The sequence below is a fragment of the Mytilus galloprovincialis genome, chromosome 3 (genome assembly GCF_965363235.1).
Source record: "Mytilus galloprovincialis chromosome 3, xbMytGall1.hap1.1, whole genome shotgun sequence".
NCBI lineage: Eukaryota > Metazoa > Mollusca > Bivalvia > Mytilida > Mytilidae > Mytilus > Mytilus galloprovincialis.
The window spans coordinates 101,458,939-101,475,459 of record NC_134840.1 but is presented as its reverse complement, the minus strand read 5'-3'; positions in this window follow the sequence as shown (position 1 = coordinate 101,475,459).

Here is a 16,521-nt window from a genome sequence, read left to right as displayed (position 1 = left end):
GGAAAGGGATAGATTTTGAGACACTCAAAAGCCACAAATAGTAGAATAGTCAACATTTATTTAATGGCAAAACCAAAGACAAATTGATAAAAAGGTAAATAATAGTTTACAAAACAGTGCAGGGAAACTAAAGATGAAACAATGTGAAATGGGCAATAAAGCATGATGCAACCATTGCATTGTTCCTGATCTGTAAAGATCTTTGGTTAGTATGTAAATGATGTATGGATTAAGGTTACCCAAAAAGAAAATACCCATTGTATTTGGTAAAATGATGATTTTTTTGTCAAGCCTGCAAATTTTGTTGCAGAAAGCTCGAAATGGGGATAGTGATCCGGCGGCAGCGTTAGCTAACTTCTTAAAAGCTATATATCTTAAAAGGTGGAAGACCTGGATGCTTCATACTTTGTATAAAGGTGTCTCGTGTTGCGAACTTTCTGTCAGTCACATGTCCAATGCATTTGACCTCATTTTCATGGTTTAGTGACTACTTGAAAAAAGTTAAGATATTTTGTAATGTTAAGTTCTCTCTTATTATATGTAATTGGATAACTATATTAGCATATTAATCTATTGTAATAAAAATTCATAATATCTAATAAAATTTGTAGATTTAGCTAACAAGGTCCTTATATTTGTATAAAATAACATTTGTTTATAGTGGAAAGTTGTTTTAACGTTAAATAAGCTACAATTAAAAATTGCTTGCTAGTCCCTCTCTGTGATTACCTTTAGAGAACTTTGGTTCATTTCCCAATCAATCTATCATGAAGGGAAGATAATTAATACGGATTTCAATCATAGTCTTTTTCAAAAATGATGAACGGTTCTTTATATTGGTATGTAATCATTTTAAACGTTTCAAATTTATGAAATTATATTCGTACATCAATGTTTTTGAAACACCAATAACAAAAACTGAAATATATTGAATCGATACATTTTGTAACTATTCAAATTAATATCAGAAACCTAACCTTAATTATAAAATAATGAACCTGTTAAAGGGAGACAATACTCGCATTATAACTTTTTCGAATTGGCACATAATACAACGGAATGTCACTCTTGCATACAAATGGCACATCAATATATTAATTAACTGTGCAATCGCGCTCCACCTTCAATGATGATTCTAAATTATAAATATAACCAAAAGTTGTTAATCTATAGATAGTAAAGACTAATGAAATCTAACCCACTGTTAAAATATTTCTTTGCATTTTTTTAAAACTTCCTCAGTAAAATGCTTGAGCCACTTGACTTTCATAGCTCATAATTAACGTTTTTACACAATATTTAAATAAAGTAGCTAAAGATTATTCGCTTCTCAAAGTGTAAGACGCAATAAAAATCGTATGCTTGCACCATCTTACCCAAAAACAGATTTACTTAAGTTCTGAACATTTCGACATTTCTTCGTTAAAACCGGTTTTAAATAAATCACAAGTACGTGTTAAGATCCGACTAAATACCCATATCCCGATATCGTCAGGTTAATTTGCTAACAATATTTGGTATGTGCGTACCTTGAAAGGTTCTCATGCCTGTCGGACAGTTTTCACTTGACCTCAGTTTCATTTCATGGATCAGTCCATGAACAAGGTTAAGTTTTGGTGGTCAAGTCTGTATCTCAGATACTATAACCAATAGGTCTGGTATATTTGGTGTATGGAAGGACTGTAAGGTGTAGATGTCCAACTGGCAGGTGTTATCTGACTTTGACCTCATTTTCATGGTTCAGTTGTTATTGTTAAGTTTTTGTGTTTTTGGTCTGTTTTTCTTATACGATATGCAATATTTTTACTATATTTGTAGTATGGAATGATTGTAAGGTGTACATGTTTAGCTGATGGGTGTCATTTGACCTTGACCTCATTTTCATTGTTCAGTGGTCAAAGTTAAGTTTTTGAGTTTTGGTCTATTTTTTCGAGTACTATATTAAATAGGTCAACATTTGGTGTATGGAAATATTTGATGATTTAAATGTCAGTTGCGCAGGTCTTATTTGACCTTGACCTCATTTTCACGGTTCATTGCTAAGTGTAAAATATTTGTGTATTGGTCTTTTTCTTAATTTATAAGCAAAAGGTCAACTATATTTGCCGTATGAAAGAATTGTTAGCTGTACATCTCTGCCTGGCATGGTTCATCTGACCTTGACCTCATTTTCATGGTTCATTGATCAATGTTTAAAGTTTTCTTGGTTAATGTTGAGCTTATTTGACAGTTGTAATAAGCTTTATATTTAGCACTATCAACATAATATCAATGATTAGTAATGAAGGCGAGACATTTCTTCGTGTGCACTCTTGTTCAGTGATTTTCCTGTTTTTGCCTTGTATCCTGAACATCCAAATTTTATATTAGCCATCACTTTTAACAACAAAAAATGTCAAATATAGAAAATAAAACAAAGCTACATGATTGAAACCAACAACTCTATAAAAAATCTTTATGGTGGATTTTTTGGAAATAGACCTGTTGCTCCTCTTATATTGTCATAAGTATTCTTAATCACTTTAGTGTTTGAATGTTTCCAAAAAGCAGAAAGCAGCCCAATGCTACCAAGTATGTATGTGCTAAATACCTTTTAACTTTTTTAAAGTCCTCGGTTCATATTTTGAAATTCAGGCCAATGCCTCTCATTGTGTTAGTTGTCAGGTCAATGACCACGGTGCTGAAGAACAATTCTGGCTCATTGGGCTTACATTTAAACAAATTTAGTGTGACTCCTTTTGAAAATCATGGATCTGGCTATGAAAGCTCTTCTAGTGTATAATCAATGAAAGAGTTATGACCCTTGGAAACCTTAATAATAAATGGAAAATTGCATTGGTAGGGCTTTCAAGTGTACAATTTTTGCCAGAATTTTATGAAACATATCATAGGTTGATATTTTTGACGATTTCGAAAATCAGTTCCGATCAATGATATTTTTTTTAAAAGATTTATGTCTTTTGGAAATAATTATATGGGAAATTGCAGTTACTGTTCTCATGTATGCAATCCTTGTCAGATTTTTATGAAATTTGCATGTCATACAATACAATAATAAAAATACGATGTGGTATGATTAATAGTTTCTAGTAACTTTCCATCAAAGACCGAGGGACAATGATAGAAATGTCTGAAAAGTTTTCCTTTTTTTTTCTTTCTTCCAAACACTTTGAAACAAAACTGCTGGAAGGCCTTATGAATTACAATCTTCAAAACTAAATGTATCTAAAGTTATACCAAACTTGGCTATAACTATGCACGAGTTTGGAAAATTTTTTTCAAATTATGTCTATATTTTACAAACCATTCCTATATTTATTAATGATATTGCACTCCCAACATTTCTAAAACGAATTTGCTTAATTGACCTATATTTCACTAAGTTTTGGTTATGACAAACAAAATCTATACGTGACTTCGTTCAACCAACTCATCTTCATTACCGAGTTAAGATGTAATTGTTTTCTATAGACATCTTTTCAAACCACTAGTTCCTATTCTACCCTCTTGGGGATGAACAGGACCCTTGGCAGTGGAATATCGTAAATCCAATTAACGTTTTGTACTATGTCATATGTGCATCATTTTAAGAAACATACGTATATAATAATTTTTTGAGGTGGGATATATTTGCAAAACAATAATCATGAACTTTATGAATAAAAAAAAGATAAATATACTGTGAATAAAGGCAACAGTAGTATACCGCTGTTCTAAATCGATTGCCGAAGATAAAAACAAATCCGGGTTACACACTAAAAGCTATAGAAACACACCAACTATAAGAGAAAAACAAATGAATAACAGGAACAATGAAGTGCAACAAAACAAACGCCAACATATATAGAAACCAACTATTTAATAACAACTGCCATATTTTTGACTTGGATATTTGAAGGGAAAATGGTTGGCTGAACCTGGTTTAATAATGGCTAGCCCAACCTCCTGCTTATATGGCTATGTTCATGACATGTTACCCTAAGAAGTAGAAAGTGTGTAAATAGTATGTTTAAATGGCACGTTAGTATGGCTTGGTGCATGTTATTTTACCACAGTATAATTTGATGGTATGAATTATAATAGTTCTAAGGGCATCCAGACATGTATTTCTTGTTTGGTTTAAATAAGATGAGGCTAATTTATTATGTCACGTAAATGTGTAGACTGAAGACTGACGGCGATTGTAACAATAGTTATCAAAAGTACCAGGATTATAATTTAGTACGTCAGACGCGCGTTTCGTCTACATAAGACTCATCAGTGACGCTCATATCAACAAAATATATCATCGTTTATAGTTTCTACATTATTGAAATTAATCTGGTGTAGTATCATAAACAAATGATTAATAAATTCAAATAAAAAAAAGAACAAAGCAACATGATTGAGCAAATATCTAAATGTTGACTCTACATGGCAGTGGTTTGTTTTTCCCGACAAAGCAAGAAATTATGGTCACTGGGTGGAAAGCAATCAACAATTAGAAATGTTTTGTTTTCTTGCTTGCTTGCTTTATTGTCTTTATCTTGCTAAAGTACTGTAAATTAGATTGACATCTGCAATCAAAAGATAGCCGGGGCTTCATTTTGTTCACATTATGCTCTGCATTGTACTTAACATCGAATAACATTTAAGGATAGCGTGTACAAGCTGAAGCGCCGCCTATCTTGATTGCAGATGTCAATCTTTGTTACCATGGTTGAGCAAACATTTAGACAAGTAAAGCAAGAACGCCAACCAAACCTTAAAACTACAAGCATTAGGAAATCAGCCCTTATTGATTACTTTTATGACGTTGTAGTATAGGTGAAGAATACATTTTGATCCCTTATATGTCTGGTGAGTGACCGGTACAAGTTAGGGAAACAGATTTATTCAAAAACTTTACATGAAGATATATTTTGTTTTTTTCAATCACCTTCACATGACATAATAAATTAGCCTCTTCTTATTAAAAGCAAACAAGAATTACATGTTTCATATTTTAGTCTGTAAACAAACGAATACGTTCACCATTGATTGCGGTTTTCAACAGGTAATGATGTACATTTCATCGTGTTGTATATTTCTCCAGCTGTGTGATATGAGGCCTTTTTAAAGGGGGATTTCCCCCAATATTTAAATCAAATAAATAACATTAACACACTAAACAACAATTGAAAATGGTTTTCTTAGATTGCAGTATAAAGACAATAATAGTGCATTGACTTGACATATCAACAATATAAGGATTCGGCCCGAAACGGGGAAAAAACTCGGCACAGCCATGCATTTCCCCGTTTCTAAGCCTCATCCTTATATCGTTTTTTTATCCCAACTCAAAATATCATTATATGTGACTTTTTAAAAATCAAGGACATATTACAGAAAATTATAATATTCACTACCTAAGTGTCATTTTCATCCCCGAGAGAATAGAATAGGGAATGCTGGATTATAAAGAAGTGCGGAGAAAACAACCTTATCGTATCTTAACTCGGCTAATGAGGATGAGTTGGTTGAAAGAAGTCACGTATGAAGATTCTTGTCAGTAACCATTTTATTGCATGAAAGTAGACAGATCTTAGAAGTCATCTAGGAAGAGTTCTTTTAAAATCTTAAACTTTGTCTATTTTAGTGAATATTGATGAAAGAGGTAAACTTGTGTTAGAAATATAAGGAGTGCAATAATATTAAATAATCGAATGGTTTCATCAGCATTTTTCTTTGACCAGTTTCCGAGGATGTTAAAAATAAGATTAAAATTCATGAGGAAACCATTGTACGATGACTTATGACGTATAAAATTTTCTGACGTCAGACACACAAATTAATGAATGTGTATGTAGATAGATGTTTTTGTGTTCTGTTAAATTGTTCATTTTAAAATTGTTATACGATGATGACTGATGTACAAATATTTTAACTATTTTATTTATTCTGTCTTTTTAGTTAACGCATCAATGTAAATATAACGGAATTTGATGAGACTGTCATCAAAGTGAGAGGGTTAGCGCTATAAAACCAGGTTTAATCCACCATTTTCTACATTTGAAAATGACTGTACCAAGTCAGGAATATGACAGTTCTTGTCCATTCGTTTTTGATGTGTTTTGTTATTTGATTTTGCCATGTGATTATGGACTTTTCGAATTGATTTTCCTCTAAATTCAGTATTTTTGTGGTTTTACTTTTATGATGTTTTATGTTCCCATTTGAATCTTCTTTCCCTTTACTTTGTATCAGTACATTTACTGTCCCTATCAAATATAGACATAATTTGAAACAAATGAGCTTTGTTAACCCCCACCGTGACACAGTTATGTAGACGAAACGCGCGTTTGGCGTCTTAAATTATTATCCTGGTACTTTTGATAACTATTTACACCACTGGGTCGGTGCTACTGTTGGTGGACGTTTCGTCACCGAGGATATCACCAGCCCAGTAGTCAGCACTTCGGTGTTGACATGAATATCAATTATATGGTCATTTTTATAAATTGCCTGTTACAAAACTTTGAATTATTCGAAAAACTAATGATTTTCTTATTCCAGGAATAGATTACCTTAGCTGTATTTGGCACAATTTTGGGGAATTTTGGTTCCTCAATGGCTCTTCGTCTTTGTACTTTTTTGGTTTTATAACTATTTTGATCTGAGCCTCACTGATGAGTCATATGTAGACGAAACGCGCGTCTGGCGTATTAAATTATAATCCTGGTACCTTTGATTGCCATAGCCTTAGATTTTGAATATATTTTGAACATTTTTGTTTTCAACTTCGTGACACAATTGTCTTTCCAACTGTTTTGATTCAATTTGCATCAATAGCTTATATTTGAGAGAAACGACCAATCCAGACATTAGTATCATTGTCCTTTGGTCTTTGGTGGATAGTGACTGTTAAGAGACACGACCAATCCAGACATTAGTATCATTGTCCTTTGGTCTTTGGTGGACAGTGACTGTTAAGAGACACGACCAATCCAGACATTAGTATCATTGTCCTTTGGTCTTTGGTGGATAGTGACTGTTAAGAGACACGACCAATCCAGACATTAGTATCATTGTCCTTTGGTCTTTGGTGGACAGTGACTGTTAAGAGAAACGACCAATCCAGACATTAGTATCATTGTCCTTTGGTCTTTGGTGGATAGTGACTGTTAAGAGACACGACCAATCCAGACATTAGTATCATTGTCCTTTGGTCTTTGGTGGACAGTGACTGTTAAGAGACACGACCAATCCAGGCATTAGTATCATTGTCCTTTGTTCCTTGGTGGATAGTGACTGTTAAGAGAAACGACCAATCCAGACATTAGTATCATTGTCCTTTGTTCCTTGGTGGATAGTGACTGTTAAGAGACACGACCAATCCAGACATTAGTATCATTGTCCTTTGGTCTTTGGTGGACAGTGACTGTTGAGAGACACGACCAATCCAGACATTAGTATCATTGTCCTTTGGTCTCTGGTGGATAGTGACTGTTAAGAGAAACGACCAATCCAGACATTAGTATCACTGTCCTTTGGTCTTTGGTGGACAGTGACTGTTAAGAGACACGACCAATCCAGACATTAGTATCATTGTCCTTTGGTCTTTGGTGGACAGTGACTGTTAAGAGACACGACCAATCCAGACATTAGTATCATTGTCCTTTGGTCTCTGGTGGATAGTGACTGTTAAGAGACACGACCAATCCAGACATTAGTATCATTGTCCTTTGGTCTTTGGTGGACAGTGACTGTTAAGAGAAACGACCAATCCAGGCATTAGTATCATTGTCCTTTGTTCCTTGGTGGATAGTGACTGTTAAGAGACACGACCAATCCAGACATTAGTATCATTGTCCTTTGGTCTTTGGTGGACAGTGACTGTTAAGAGACACGACCAATCCAGACATTAGTATCACTGTCCTTTGGTCTTCGGTGGATAGTCACTAGCAATTAGCAATCATAACACATCTCATTTGTATATTGTATTAAAAAAAACCTGTGAAAATGCTTTACAGTTGTTATTATAAGGAAAGTTCAAGTGAATGCGAAAGTAAAATAACTAGTTGAACTCATTTTCATTGTTTGTTCTTAATACGTGCTATTATATAGCAGTTCCAGCTTTAGGAGGTCAGTTGGTTTCTGAACTTCAACTAAATTGAAATCTGGTGAAGAGTTATCACATTGCCTTCACATCAAATCTCATCCCATCCGGTATACATTATTTTGATTTCGAGTCGACCTGTGTTTGCTCTTATTCCTTAACTCTGGGTGTTTTGCAGCGACGCAGCAATAACTATTACTTACACGAATAAATTGAATAAATAAATGACCAATAGACAAAAAGAAAGCGCAAAACAACATGATGAAGTTGATATATAAACGTGGCCTCTACATTACAGTTGATTTCCCCGACAAATCATGATATTGTTGTCACTGGATAGTTAGCAAGCAACATTTAGAAATTGATGTTGGAACTTGCCAGCTGCTGAACATCAAATCGATACAAAGTAACAAAGTAACAACTAATAAAATTACAAAAGAAACAAAATATAGATCCAAGCATGTTCTCAGTAACTGACCTCTATACCTTAATTACAGTGTTTCCACTGCTCAGCTGGTTCCATCATCAGGTGGATCCCCTCTCCTCGACTGTTTCGCTGTCCACGACAATCTCCAGGGGTACACCGATTGAGTTGATCAGGTTCAACCAGGAACCAGCTAACTCTTCCACTGCTCTTCTTTCTTTTTCCATACCCAAACCAGAAGCTTCCTCTGCCTGTCTCCAAACTTTTCTTACTGGTCCACTTAGTCATACCAAGGAACACCAAGGCTTTAAAAATTATTTGAGAAACAAAGCTTCTACAGCCTTCCTCCACTGGAAAATACCATATCCTCCAATTCTTCCCATGGATGTCTCTTACCAGTTCCTGAAAGTTGGCAAGCTTTCTATCATGGGCTTCTTCCTGTCTTGTTTCCAATGGCACTGCTAGCTCTACAAAAATTATCTGTCTGCTGATTCTGGACAACAGCACAATGTCTGGTCGGAGGGTTGTTGATCAAATCTGTCTTGGGAAGGTAGTCTTTCCCCCAACTTCGGCTGCATCTCCCAGCCTTTTGATGTTCCTAGAATACCACTGGCTTTGCTGTATGTTTTTATCGATGACTCTCCAACTCCTTTGATGAAGTTAATGAATTTTGGCGCCTTCTCTATCTTAGTCTTCTTCCTCCTCTGTTTGTCCAAGACATGTCTGCTTTTTCTCGACAGACTTGGTCACGGCGCCATGTATATCTAGCATCCTTCAGAGCTGTCCTGCAAGACGACAAAATATGTTTTAGATTTGCTAGTTTACCGCACAACTTACAACTAGGTTCTTAAATCAGTGTCCACATTGTAAGGTTTATGGTTGTTGGTAGTACGTCGTACACTGATCTAAGAAGCTTATCTTCTGACCGTCCATTCTCCTGATTTCATGCAACTGATCTTTCTTGGTCTTGCCATTTCCCATTTCATGTGTTGCCTTCGTTGTTTCAAACTGACGGCTCTTACTTGTTTTTCTTCTTCCTGACGACGAACTTCTTGCTGAACAAGTTTCCTTCTATGTTTTGCATTTTCTGACTTCCATAATGGTTGCTGAACGTTGCAAAAACCAAGTCGCCCTGATGTTACCGTGACCACTATGTCTCTATGCCTTAATCTGCTATCTGCATCTTCAACTGCACTTTGGGTTTTGCCGACTTTAAACTCCTCTGTAATAGTAGACAGTGGTAGTTGAAGGTTTGAACTGATGCTGTACAAGACATTGCTGCTAAAACTCTTTGGAGACCCAAGCCATTTGCATAAGTGTCTGTTGAACCTCCTCTCTAAACTTTCAACCTTGGTTAGAGGTACTTCGTACATTAACAGAGGCCAGGTTATCTTTTGCGATATTCCATGCTTATAACACTACGCCTTGTACTTCCCAGGCAAACCAGACTTGTCAATAATGTCCATCCACTTTCCTGTCTGTGATACCCTCTCATCAACAGTCTAAAACCACTTGCCCAAGCTTTAGACTGGTTTCTACATGGTTGTTGGAATGAAGTCGTCTTCGATTCTGATCTTTCTGTCCTGCACCTTTTCTTTCTTTAATATCAGACTCATTGTCTTTGAAGGCTTGAACTTTATTCGAGCCCAGTCCATAAGCTCACCTAGATCTTGCAACATCCACTTGCCCTCCAGAGCTGACTTAGCTGTTATTGTCATGTCATCCATGAATGCTCTTGTTGGTGACTGACTGACCCCAGATGCTTGCACATCTTCTCTGCTGTATTTATAAGGTTTGGTTTCATTCATTGATCACAAAATCAGTATTAATATCAATGAAAACAATATTCAAAGATATAATAACGATGGTGAATTGGTAACCTTTTAGAATAAGTTCATTTAAATGATTAATAAGTTTAACGTATCGCATCTAAATTTACAGGCTATATAAAGACTATGATGATAAAATAAGGATGTGCTTTTACGTTAGAAAGAAGTGTTTGTTCAGGTATAGCCAACCTTTCAGACCAAACATTTGTATCTATTGACGAAAATAATAAAGATTTATAGTCATTTGCGGTAACGAAATCCCTGACGCTCGGTGAATTATCATTTTTTCATATATTTAGTGTTAAGTATTCTGCAAATACGTGACTTAAGTGGTGATTTCACTTTAGCAGTTAATCTTTTTGTTGAGGATAAACTCATCATAGATACCAGGATTGAAATTATATTTACACCAGACGCGCGTTTCGTGTTTATGATGAGTGTATTTGCAACCACTGTGTCGATGTCACTGCTGGTGGAGATGTATTTCCCCGAGGGTATCACCAACCCAGTAGTTAGCACTCCTGTGTTGACTTGAGTAATCATTAATATGTTTGTAACGATAAATTAACTGTGAACAAAACATTGAACTTTTGAAAAACTAAGGCTTTTCTACCTCAGCCATAGATTACCTTAGCTGTATTTGGCAAAACTTTTAGAAATGTTTTGTCCTCAATGCTCTTCATCTTCGTACTTTATTTGGCCTTTCAAACATATTTTGATTCGACCGTCACTGATGATTCTTTTGTAGACGAAACGCGGGTCTGGCGTAAATACATTTTTTTATCCTGGTATCTATGATGAGTTTATTTATCTACAAAAGACTCACCAGTGACGCTCAAATAAAAAAAAATGTTAAAAAGGCCAAATAAAGTACGAAATTGAAGAGCCTTTAGAACCAAAAATTCCGAAAATAAATTGCCAAATACAGTTAAGGTAATCTGTACCTGAGGTAGAAAAGCCATACTTTTTAAAAAAATCAATGTTTTGTTAACAGTTATAAAGACATAAGTTTTTTAATTGAAGAAAAATATATACTAGTAGTTGTGAATCAAGAAATGGCACTTTTCTGCCTCATAAATATTTGTGTCGTCATTTTGAATTTCTTGTACATGAGGAGTGCCGCTGCAGCTGATACTGTGGTATTCTTTGCAATACGTGTCTGAAATTCGTATGTTTTTCCTCCGGCTGTTTGATATTCATTCGTATTTTCTCAAGGAAGATAAACAATGTTCAATGCCGGGATGTAACTGCGTCGAAAGTTAACTATAAAGAAGACACAGGTGCAAGGAAAGAAGCGGTCATTGTTGTCACGAAAGTCAGATATCATTACTGACTACAGCGATATTAATTTGAAAAATAAAGGTCACAATTTTGTTTTCTGAAAATATCCGTATCCTATCCTTCTTCGTTTAAAGGTTGTTTTTTTTTCACAATTCTCTACTATTTATATTTAGCACCTCGTTATTCTCCACTCTTTATTTTTATTTTTTATTTTCCGTATTTTTCCATTTTTGAACAGTCACTATTTTGTTTCCTGGAAATTATCCGTATCCTTCTCCTCTTACAGGTTGGGAAGACATATTTTCCTGGACATGTGCTGAATTCACAAAAAGGTGTCAAGGATTACCGGTTACATTATCTAGTCACAATTCACTTCCCCTGTACAGAAAGGTATGTCCGCTTTCTCTTGTATTTGTCTTAATTATTTAGTCACAATTAACTTCCCAATTACAGAAAGGTATGTCCGCCTTCTCCTGTATCTGTCTTACTCACAAAGTATCGGAACAATGATAAAACCTCGAGGAATATGATGAATCTAGATATTAATGTACTTGAACTGTAATAGCCATATCTTTACTTCCAATGGAATTTTATAGTAGTTTCAGAATTGTTTCACATTATTCTTTTCATTCAGTCTGGATGGGGTTATTCATTTGTGTATTTTCTATTTTCTAGGCATTTTTTTCTCTTTTCTTTTCTATACACTTTCAGCCAATTATATATTATTAATATTCCTAGCATCTCGCTATTTTCCACATTTTTTGTGTTCTGTAACCCCATCCATGCACCCTCAAACAAGTAAAATTGTTAAATCTAAAACATGCGACTGTCCACTTAACCCGTTACTAGGGAGACGCGTTGAACTTGTACGTGAGAGTGTGTGTTCCATACTGAAGACAATGCGCATTAGGCTTAGCCACAGAAACATACCATGTACTACAGTGATTTGTGTCATATCGTTTCCTTTGAAGTGCCACTTAAAATCTATATGCTAGAATTTTCGTAGACTATTTCTCATAGTAATTTTCAGGTATCAACTCTGCTCTACTAACAATAAAATAAAAATAACAATAAACAATCTTTATAAGTATCCGATATCACAAAACAACTAGAAGACTGAAAATTCCTGGTGAGGTTGAAATTCCAATTGATATTTTTCTGAATAGCAAATGTCTAGTGGCAAATATTACACAAACATTCATGTTGAAATAATCGGAGGAATTCACTAGAAGAGAAGTGATTAAACTGTTTAATGCATTTTCAATTCTAAAAGACCAACGAGTCGAAGAATTTAACTGAGGAGGATTTAGGGGTAAAGGGGCTCTGGTTTAAGCAAAAGAGAACATAGAAGCAATGCTAAAGAAAAGGGCGCCAAAACAAATAAGATAAGAAATACATGCAGTGTACTCGTAATCGGGTGTGCTAATAAAGAAAAGAGAATAACGGGCAAAATATAAAATTGAAGGACCAACTATTTAGACCCTCGTATAGGCCACAAGTTTAAATGTTGTTTCTAGAATTTTTGTGTACAGATCGAACTTCCAATATCTATTCCGCCAGTGAAAGAAAATTTAATTTATATTTTAAGAAAGATTAAATTCGCACTGGTTCTGATCAGTAAATATTTTGTATGATAAAAAGCACGTTAAAAAATAAAATTATAGTAGTAATAGGTTCTTTTTCTTTGAAAGACGTGAATCACTTGGTATAATCATTTTGCAGTCGATCCCTTCTGAATTTAAAAAAAAATATATATAACAATAAGGGAATTCTTTGAAAAATGTTCATACTCCTTTTAAATTGACTTTATGGGGAAAACAGATGGTATTATCAATAACAATTGTAAGGAAAACAAATATTGGTGTGGTCTCATTGAACTGACTTATTTATAAGTGCGTACAAGTGTACTCCCCTCGCGTGTAGGAGCACAGACTAATCATTTTAAAATTTGTATTTGATGCCTCTCTGCTAAGCACACAATTATAGTAGTAAGATCTCAAAGTCAAAATAACACGTCCAGAATGGATTGACATGTCTTTCCGGGGATCATGGACTTGTGATTTAACACGTTTAAAAAAATCCTAAGTTAAAAACCATGCTTAGTGTGTCTGCATGTCTTGTATTAAGCACGGTTCATATTAATCTATATCACATAAACACGTTTTATCCTTATACGCGTGTAATAATTGCCATTAGACTTTAAACACGAATCCATTAATCCATTAATCCATCATCTCAAATTTAAACATGCTTAATGGGTACCACACAGTGCTTCGTTACCGAATTTAAATACAAATCATTTCTTTTGACTGGATTTAAAGACTTTGACCTTTTTTTTTTTAACAGAAAACAGTTAAATATGATCCCGGAAACTTATTCAGAAAATTATTCAACTATTTATTATTTTTTTAAGTATGCTTTGTATAAGGTATATCGTTTCTTTTCTTTACGGTTCTCGAAGCCACAGGTAGATTTGATTATCCCCCTTTTTTTATTGTCGGTACATTTTTCATTCTCTAACTTAATAACATGTTTTGTTCATAATTAATGTTTAGTGACAAACTATTTTGTTTAATAAAAATGACTTGTCGAGGTAGGTGAATGCTTCTCTCAAAATGACCCACTAAATATTACGTAAGAGAAAGACCGAGGCATCACTTGATTTTGTTTTCAACATAGAATGCGTTAGTCATATTTGTTGAAATATTTTTATCTTTTTTAACATTAATTCTACACAGAAAATATAATAAAAGTGACTGATTTTTTAAACAATACGTTTTTTTTTTTTGTATTTGTTAAAGGGGTCACATGTACATTTTTTTCTATATCTTGAAATTGATGTTTATATTATCATATTTTCTCCCTTCTGTGTTAATGTCGGGGCCTGATATAGCTGACCATATGATATGGACTTTTTCTCCTTGTTCAAGACCCCCTTCTATGTTTATGTCGGGGCCTGTTACAGCAGACAATACGGTATGGACTTTTTCTCATTGTCAAAGGTCGAACGGTTGCCTATATAATTGCTTACATCCACTCCATTTGTACTCTGATGGATAGTCGTCAGATTAGCTATCATACCAAATCTCCTTATTTTTATATTGTTTTCCCTGACAATGATTTTTTTTTTCTTACGAACAAAGATAATTGAAGATGTGTTGTGATGTGAATTCCAATGTGATAGACAACTCTCCATCCAAGTCACAATCTATAAAAATCTCGATTTTAAATCGAACGTTTTCTTTTAAATATTTTCGAATGTCTTTAGTAGTTTGTACCTTATATAATCGGTATACCTAGTATATTAGACGATCGGCTTAACACATTATATCAGATGATCTCTATGTAAATAAATTGTAAACAAAAGTTCCGTACCACAAACAAAAAACCTCGAAGTCAAGTTAAACCGCACTTAGCGATTTATCTAATGTGAAAATTATATAGATACCGGCATTGTACCAATCACAAATCTATACCACGACCTTTGATCATCAAAATATAACATGACTAATCAGAAAAATCTACGTAAAATTTCAATATGTAAGTATAAAATTAAATCTGCGATGATAGGATCTATGTCAAACAACCACCGATCCTTGGTGATATAAATAAAGACGTTTATAGTACTATACCAATTTATTTAAATTAGGTAGTACATCTCTGAGTGATACGACCCCTCGCTACTACATATAGTGATCTTTATACGTCCGAAATACACAAATCTTGTCACAGGAACAAAATGAGCTCATGGAGAAAATTTTCTTTGTTTTAATTATTGTTATCATATTTCATAATTCACATCAAGGTAGGTTGTTATAATATAGATGTATACTTATGGTATGGTGCATTTTATTCTTTTACAAAAAACTTATTAGGAGATAAAAGAAGGATTATGTATTTGGTTAGATTGATTTTTGGGGGATAAATGTGGTATAAATCGTCATATTCATAAAAAGTATTCGTTCAGAATTAACAAAACTAAATGCACTACATTGCACTATGCAAGTTCAAAATATTCCGTTTTAAAAAGATGGATGAAACATAGCTTCATTATGTGCGATGTGATAATATGAGGCTATTGACGTCTGCTGTGCGCAAATTTACTTTTCCAATAAGAGATCAAATGATTAGTTTTTGACTTGACGGTTCATTTATACGAACGCGAGCAGTCATCTATTATGAAATGCACCTTTCCTGTAAAAAGAGCGCTTTGACCAAAAACACCCTTTCAGTTTGAGATATGTTATTGACCTTGGAGTTTTGTAATATTTCGTAATTCTGCAAATGCATAGCTGCTTATACTGCATTGGATTTAAGTCATGCAAAGTAATACGAAAATTAATTAAGATGATTTTTTAAGAGCGAAACTATGTTATTATATGACATTTTTGAGGATAAAACACTTTAATAATATTTGTAACTGAATATTTACTCTCCAACTCGATGAAAATGAATATTGGAAAAAAGGGATGCTAAAAAGTAAAGAGAATAGATAATAGTGGGATTTTAAAATATAATGAAACAGAGAATAATGGAAGAAAAATTTAAAGAATTGAGACAAACTTGCGGCAAAAAAAATTAAAGAATAGAGAAAAGAGAAATGAGGGATCTCCCATCCAGATCCTCAGAGTTGAATATCAGAGCTGGATTTCAAATGAAATCAGTATAGAACAAAAAAGTTGACATTTTGAACGCAGCAGATCTGTGACAATTGACCACGTACAAACATTATAACTAGTATTGGGTACTTATTTCGGATTCCCCAATACCTTGTCTAAACTGTAATCATATCTATATAGCTCTGTAGTTAAACGTAAATTTGTTTGGAAATGTTAGGGAGATATTTAAGTTTAAAAAACAGCTATACAAAAGTCAGAAAGTTGAAAATAAGCCATCTTGTTTTGTCTACC